This window comes from Montipora capricornis, unplaced genomic scaffold (assembly GCF_036669925.1).
Source record: "Montipora capricornis isolate CH-2021 unplaced genomic scaffold, ASM3666992v2 scaffold_484, whole genome shotgun sequence".
Lineage (NCBI taxonomy): Eukaryota > Metazoa > Cnidaria > Anthozoa > Scleractinia > Acroporidae > Montipora > Montipora capricornis.
In genome coordinates, this window is record NW_027180221.1 from 75,001 (window position 1) to 82,500 (window position 7,500).

The following is a 7,500-nucleotide window of genomic DNA, read 5'->3' on the forward strand; positions in this document are numbered from 1 at the left end:
ATTTAACTGTTTTGTAGCGGCTAGATAAAAAATCAATTATCCAGTTAACAATACTATGAGGTAAACCTAAGAGACATATCTTGTTCACTAAGACATTAGAGTTAATTAAATCAAATGCCTTACGATAGTCAAAGAAAAGTGTCCTTATCGTTGATCCAGTTCCATCAGTAGCTTTTAACCAATTATCAACCACACTCAGTAGTGCTAGAGTGGTTGATGAATTAGGTATCGCCCCAAACTGGTTCTTATCGATGACTTTCAGCACGGTGTCTGACATTTGCAGACTACAGACTAACCCTAAATCACAATTATTGAAAGCTAACCGTTTTAAAACGGGTTCTTACACATAAATAATGTCTATCAGCGCTATTTGAAATGGGTACTTAAACTTAAATAATGTTTATCAGTGCTATTTGTAGGCAGTCTGCGGTTTGCAAATGTCAGACACCGCTTTCAGCACAGCAGGTTTCAGGTAATCATTTACCACAAAGTCCTCAGCAATCTTTGATATACACGATGTTAATGAAACTGGCCTCCTTTGCAATGTTTTTTTCTTGGGTAGTGTTTTTTTCTTGGGTAGTGGCGTAACATCTGCTTAAACTTCCAGATATTTAGGACGCGTTGCTCTTTAAAGGATGCATTGACGATTTTAGTAATCGGATCAGCAATTATGTCAGCATATTCTTTCAGTTTCATCCCAATATGCCATGCCAATATGCCAATATGCCATCCCATATGCCAACCAGAGCCTAATTGGCTCTTGAAACAAATACTTCCTTGTTCCGTGGTTAGCAAATTTGAATATCAAAAGTAATGCGACGTCAATGATTGTAAACAAGAAATATCGCTATTGTGTTACGGAACACGAGCTCAATTCATTGATAGTTCTTTCTACTTTAATTATATATCATCCATTTGGAGTGTTTTTAGAAGGTATCGAGAACAAGATCCTAAACAAGAGTACTGAGTACTGTACGTGACATAAATTACAAGCGTGACAAAAAAACAAATGTGATAACCTGATGATGTCATCTCTCCCGAGACGACCACGAATACAAACGATTTTTACAGCATCTTTATTTGAACTGAAACCAAGCTAAGGATCATATTGTAAAAACTTCAAGACAATCATTTCGAAAAAAATGTCTACCTAATTCGGTGTCTGTTGGTGTCAACTTGACAAAAAGTCCAATTTTCTCTTGGTAGAGTTTATTAACGATATATTAACAGCCAAGTTATTTAAAAACGTGATGAAGTCTCACTACTCTCTTCTAGCCAATCATCAGCGCAGTTATATCGAAAAATTCATTACAATAATTTATGCATTAGGTACGTCACATGAGAAGGTTCGACGTCTGAATCGGTTTCGAACTTTCGCCGTTCTATTCTACTGGTGCAGTCGAATAGAACGGCGGGTCGACCCAAAGACGAATCTATCGAACTTAATAGACCACTTTCGATATCATTAAAATTCAGCTTGGCAGCGAGGCCTAGAGGAAACAAACAAAGTGAGGAAACTGAATGAACATGTTTAATCATTTCCGGTTTATTTGTGTCCTCCAAGCTTCACTATCAAGATGAATGTTAATATATCAAAAGTGGTCTATTGATTCATACGTGGAACTTTTCATGTGCCGAATCTAATGATAAGGTTCACCACATAAAATGTTCCACGTTTCAAACGGGCCTCAATTGTTATTACAATTTACTGAAACAACCTTTTGTTCTGATTGGCTCTGTCAATCATTCTGTCAAAATTGAGAGGCATTTCATTGACAGCTGTCAGGTGCAAGGTGTGTTCTTAATCTAAGGTGCGGTTATCAACTGAGCTATTCCGTTGGTGCCTGCCTAAGGAACTTGATCGGAGAACTGCACGACTGACAGTTTCAAGATGAAAAGCCTGTTTTCCCTGGTTTTTTTGCTCTGCATCTCAGTTGGTGAGGTTGTTTTTGCTTATAACCATCGATTTAGTAGCGTACTGATTCCAAACAAAGGTTTACAGAGTATTCATCAGAGTTGAATTAGTCCCACCCAATTCACACTTCTTCTAAACTTCCCACACCATGGTTTGTTCAAAATTATCTTCGCCTTCCGCTTGTTATTTTGTGTTTTATTTTGTGTTTTAGTCTTCTACTGAAGACTTATCTTTTCACAAATTTTCAGTTTGATAGGGTTTTTCCTCTTGTGATAAAGCAAAGTTGAATTCCTAAGCTTTTGCGTGATACGATTATTAAAAGTGCGGTCGAGAATGCTATCACGTAGGTTAAAAAAGTGACTTATCCGCTGAGATTTTGCAATCTGAACAGTCCTTGTATGAGAATAAGTACTCATATAGATGTTTATGAAACCTCAGAAGACGACTACTGGCTTTTTATAGCAAAACTTGATGGCATATATTTTCCCTAGCATTCAGGTTAGAGAAGTGGTCAAATTGTTTGAAGGAATTGAATGTATATACAAACAACTTTAAGACTCGAAGGCTGGTTTATAACATTTGCTTGAAACTGCGTTGTCATTTTTTATGTTACAAATGGATATTCATACTCGCATTTCCCCGTAGGTGGTAAAACATTGGTTCTTATTAGAACAATGTTTCAAAACTAACTGAAGATAAACCTCTTTGGCCTCTACTTTTGTTATTATCGAACAAATGAGCAACTGTTGAATACCCTGTCATCTTAAATATAAAACAATATTATAGTTGTACGTAGCCAGAACGTTCGCAACACTTTTGTCTCTTCATCAACCGAGACTGCACGAAATCTTTACTCAGACATTGCACTAGTTAACAAGAATGATCTCGAAACAATTTTAACTCGAGAGCTTGTACGCACAACGTTTACCTTAAAACAATTGATTCCCCGGTAATCTCAATCTGAACATATAGTGTTGTGAAACATGCTTGCATAATTAGGTGATAGATAAAAATAAATAGTGATTGATTGTAGCAAAGAATAACCGGCAAATTGGGAAGAATCGGGTGGGAAAATCCGGTACGACGGTGGGTGAATGCGTTATCAGTTCGTGTCATGAATACAGGGTGTGACAGACATTTAATTGCTAGTCTCGGTTAAAGTACAATGGACTTGTTATGTGCAAGATAAGCCCTTGGGAATTCTTGGATATACGCAAAAGGGGTGTGAACTTCCGGAAAGGGTAGATATATTCTTGGCTTTCACGTGACGTCATCAAAACTAAAAAATAAGGAATTATCAATCCTTTTGAGATTTTAGTTTAGTTAGTTATTAGAACAGCTGAAGACTTATCTTTTCACAAATTTTCAGTTTGATAGGGGTTTTCCTCTTGTGGTAAAGCAAGGTTGAATTCCTAAGCTTTTGCGTGACACGACTATTAAAAGTGCAGTCGAGAATGCTATCACGTACGTTAAAAAAGTGACTTATCCGCTGAGATTTTGCAATCTGAACAGTTCTTGTATGAGAATAAGTACTCATATAGATGTTTATGAGCCCTCAGAAGACGAATACTGGCTTTTTATAGCAAAACTCGATTGCATATGTTTTCCTTAGCTTCCGGCTGCCATATTTGTGTCCCTCAGAGGGACACAAACATGGCGTCTCACAGATATGGCGTCGCACAGATATGAAGATTTGCGAGACTGTTTGAATATTCATCTTCTTTTATTTCTTTGATTCTTGACTTTAGTTGTTGAATGGTTTTGATGATGGTGTGACAGTGAAAACCCGCAATAGAACAATACTGTAATTGTAGTTTTGTAAACTTTGCCCCGTTTACAAGGGATTACAGCTTATCGAACTCTCTCTCAATCAGTAAACTCGACTTAGTTTATAACTAAGCGTTTAATCAACCTCTCGTGTTCGTCTTACAACGGGTGTGTAAAACTACTCTGACTCTAAGAAAAAGGAAACCTAAACTTATATGTTCATGTATCGCTTAATCTAATATCTTATTGGTCGTTGCTAAGTGAAATTCAATGAAAGTTCATTCAAGGTTATGTCAATCAATGGTGCTAATTAAGAAATAAAACTTTGGCCTAATCAAATTACGAAGTCTCCGACAGTAGAGCAGACTGCGAGATTGAAAGATTGTGAAAGATCGAGAGATTGTACATCGGACCGTAAATAAAAGAACGTGGAAAAATACAGTCCTCAGTTTTGTTGAACCAGCGGACCGGGGAGATTTTCCTTGAGATTTCCGCAAAAGATAGATTTTATACTAGAGACGCATAATTCGTCTGGAACGAACTTGGGCAAACCTTTTTTCTGCGTCTATTTACTTCGTCTAGTATAAAGACCGGCACAAGACGCATTATGCGTCTGGACGAAGTATCCACTTCCTGGAAGACGCATTATGCTTCTTGTACCGTCTTTATACTATACGAATTTAACAGACGCAGAACAAATGTTTGCTCGAGTTCGGCCCAGACGAATTATGCGTCTCACAGAGTTCGTCCCGTCTTTACACTGGCTGGATAACATAAGAGAAACATAATTCGTCTGGACGGATTTTGCGTCTCTAGTATAAAAACGGCCAATAGAATTCAAACCTAATTTGTAAAATACCACAAGGAAGGAAACTTAATTGCTCTAGATTCTCTGAAGTCCCACCTTGGGGCATAATTGATCCAGTGTAATTGACTTTTAAATAATGTGAATTTTTACACTTTATTTTGTGCAGCCTTTGCAATCAAGTGCAAAATCTGTGTCAGCTCGAACAGCATGGCCGATTGCATTGCAAGTGAAAAAACAGTGGACTGTGCTTCGATCGCATCTCAGCTTGGCTTTACTCCAGATCGCTGTATGAAAATGTCCGTGGATTATGAGAAGGCTGGGCGCGTTCAGTTTAAATCCTTTGCCAAAACCTGTTATTCACAAGAATTATGCGAAAAGGGTGATGCTTCGTTTCAACAGTGTCGCAATATTGGCGGTGAGACATGTGAACTACATTGCTGTTCCACCGACAACTGCAACGGTGGTACGGCGCCATTAATGACCATCTTCTGATGTACCTGCTCCGTCACTAGGCAGACCTCCCGTGGGCAGCAGTTTACGATTCATCAAATTTTTTTATTGGTACTTCGTAACGATCTCCCTTGTTCTCCCTTTGTGTCGTTCTTACACGACCCAAACTTGTATCTATTTTTTGTACTTGTATCTCTTTTAAATGGCGGCCACTGGCAATTTAAGCAGCGTTAGTATTGTAATGTACATTGTACTTGTACTAGTTTTTCTGTTTTGTTGTTGTTGAATAAAAATAATAAAATAACTAATAAATAATGACGACGTGAAATAGCCAAATTTGAGGTTTTATGGAGGACGTCAGCATAGCGCACTAGCAAATAAATTTTCATTTTCTCTCCTAAATTAACGTAAAAATAAAGGCACTTTATTTAACGTCGGTAGTTGCTTCAGTTACGAAACTGGTATCAGTGGAAGCCGACGGTGCGCCTTTTACCCCCCCCCCCCCCCCCCCCTCCCTCTGTCAGTTTTCTGTTGACGGATATTTAAAGCTATAGCTACACGGATCAGAGGAAAGTGGGGACCTCTTGCTCCGAACTGATGACCAACTGAGCCATGCCTTCTCCTGTAAGCGTGACTCACTGTTTGGTTTCATTCTTGAGGGACTGCCACTCCATTGTCATGTTTAAAAGCTTGGGGAATGGTCGTGAAGTGATTACAATGGCGCGAATTTATGTTTTGAGATGACGTTCTCGTTGCTGTTCCTTTTATCTCTTCCGGAGACATACTGCACCCCACGTGCTGAGTAGCACGCGTCATGTTGATTGAAGGCTTGCAAAATGTTTGTCAGTTTATGACATTGAATTGAATTTTTACTTTTTACCCAAGGTTGTACAGCATGAAATGCTCAATATCAAATGCGATTAGAAAATATATTAGGCATTCTCAGCTCCACGAGAAAACGAGACCACTCTATGATTAGAGAAATTTTTAGATTAAATTTATTCCCAAAAAGTAGCGTTTTCTTGTTTATTTGTCAGCTTCTCAGTCTTCTTTAACGTGACTCTTTTGGAAATTATAAAAAGACAGCAATCCGTCTCTCTCTCTGAAGGTCTCTTAAGTATTGCGGCAAATGAAATAAGAGATCCGCGTAGAAGAATTAATCAGTTTACTTCTGTTTTTAACATAAATTGCATTTTCCTCCGGCTTATATGAAAGCTGTTTAGCGCTTAAAGCGATGTTGTGGAACTAAAAAACCGGCGGATGTTTCGCTTTGCCATTAAGTTTCGCTCTTAACTTAAGTTGTGCCATTAAGTTTCGCTCCTATCTTCTTAGATAAAACTAAGAAGATAATGTGGAAGCGCATGCAAGCTTCACGCCCCTCCCACGTCATTAGTCATGCGCAACTAAGCGCATGAGGTGTAAAATGCCCTTTGTTTCTTTTTGTTTTTGGTGTAAATTACTGATGTAAATTTATGCTTGCATACATTTACACACATGACTGTAACTTTACGTGGGGTGGGGGGAGGGGATTATTAAAATAAAAATGAATAGCTGCTGAAAATTGTATTGTTGTTTTAAAAAAATAAATAGAAAGACTTGAAACAAATATTAAAATGCATATATGCTTGGAATATCAGTCCGTTTTCCATGAAAAAATAAACAGTGCGTGTTTGAAGAAAGCAACCATCCATCTCATGTTTGAAGCCCTTAAGATGTGCATCGTCACCCCCGAATTATCGCTTCTTGGCTGAACCTGTCCATTCGTCCAAACTTTGTGGTTGTAGTCGCGATCGTACGGAGCTTTTAGAATCTCTTTTTCGACTGTGGAGCCAAAGGTAAGTTGTTGACGTTAAAAGACAATTATATTTGTTCTAATTTGTTTTACAAACAAACACTTTGCACCAGAGCGTGGATCGACATAAAGCCGGTCAGGCAAACTGATGTCGATCAAGAAGCCGGTCATCTCCTAGTGATCTTTGAGAACCTTTTAGCAGCTTTGAGAATACTTCTGATCCGACTTTTAGCAATCTGATCTGTTCTTAGAACTACTGTTATTGTCAGTATAGGCGTGCGACGAAGTGAAAATAGAAAAAGTTTCAAAAATACAGGCTTTTCGCTGGTATGCATTCTGTTTATTTGGTGGCAAAGGAATTTAATTTTCGAGGATGCTTCAAGGGGGAATTCTGGTGTTCTATCTTACTTTTGTTTTACTTAGAGACCATTTATTTGTCAGTATTGAAAAGTTTGGTTCACATTTATGAAATGCCGCAAATAAATCGCCTGTGGCTTACACAGATTTATTCGTATCGCTCTTACATTCCGGAGATAAATGAGCCCCGTTGAATACCGGTACCCTTTCACCTTAAATATAGAACAATATACTTGTACGTAGCTAGAACGTTTGCAACACTTTTGTCTCTTCAACCGAGTGTGCACGAATTCTTTACTCCCTCCTCAACCTCGTATGCACGAAATCTTTACTCAGACACTGTCAGGTAGTAACATATCTCTCCCTCAATGCCGCACCGGGAGGCAAGGTCAGTATCAGAAAGCAGCGAAG

The 7,500-nt window shown here is 38.4% G+C and overlaps 1 long non-coding RNA gene across 1 annotated transcript; it reads left to right on the top strand.

Moving 5' to 3' along the window:
* The first annotated feature begins 1,814 nt into the window (after positions 1-1,814).
* Positions 1,815-5,372, top strand: LOC138036405 (uncharacterized). Its single transcript, XR_011129842.1, has 2 exons — positions 1,815-1,937; positions 4,657-5,372. It is a non-coding gene; the product is annotated as an uncharacterized lncRNA (long non-coding RNA).
* The last annotated feature ends 2,128 nt before the right edge of the window (positions 5,373-7,500 follow it).